This window comes from Nestor notabilis, unplaced genomic scaffold (assembly GCF_000696875.1).
Source record: "Nestor notabilis isolate BGI_N333 unplaced genomic scaffold, ASM69687v1 scaffold3045, whole genome shotgun sequence".
Classification (NCBI taxonomy): domain Eukaryota; kingdom Metazoa; phylum Chordata; class Aves; order Psittaciformes; family Psittacidae; genus Nestor; species Nestor notabilis.
The window spans coordinates 33,336-34,004 of NW_009928634.1; positions in this window are offsets into that span (position 1 = coordinate 33,336).

Consider the following 669-nt stretch of genomic DNA (forward strand, 5'->3'; position numbering starts at 1 on the left):
GCGCGTTCCCTTTGCTGCCTGCCTGTTTATGTACCCTCCATCTTCACAAAATATGGAACTATGACTGCGCCGCTGATGTCTGTCAAGATTATGTGATTACACTAACCTCCTTAATATGTATTTCTTTGCATAACAGCTAAGCAGACAGTTCACACTCCAGCAAGCTTTCAGCAGAGATGAGGATCTTAACATCAATGCAGATTAAACACGGAGCACCATGGAAAAACATCTTGTAATTGGTGCAACTCAACCAGTTTCAACAGAAATTATCTCTAGCCTGTAAGATACAGAGACGCTGTGAAATGAGTTAGCTGAGACAAGAGAGGAGAGGCACAAAAAGAGCAAGGAACAAACATCAGCTCAGAGTAAACTAGGCAGGAGAGCTGAGACAGAGTACAGATGTGTTTTCAAGGGCACGGAGCAAGCTCCAGCAGTAGTCCTTGCCTTTTCCCACAATAAGCTGTCATCTGCAGGGGGAAAAAAAACCCACCACAACAAAGCAGGCATGAATGTGCAGCTCTTATTCAATGCCAAAGCTGGTTATCAGCATCGAGACCCCATGTCCCACGGAGTACTTGTAGATTTACCGTCGGCTTTTGCAGATAGGTTCATTGTCCCATTATCTCAGCAAAGACTGCCAGAGGTTTGGGGGCTTTATGGCATTGACTA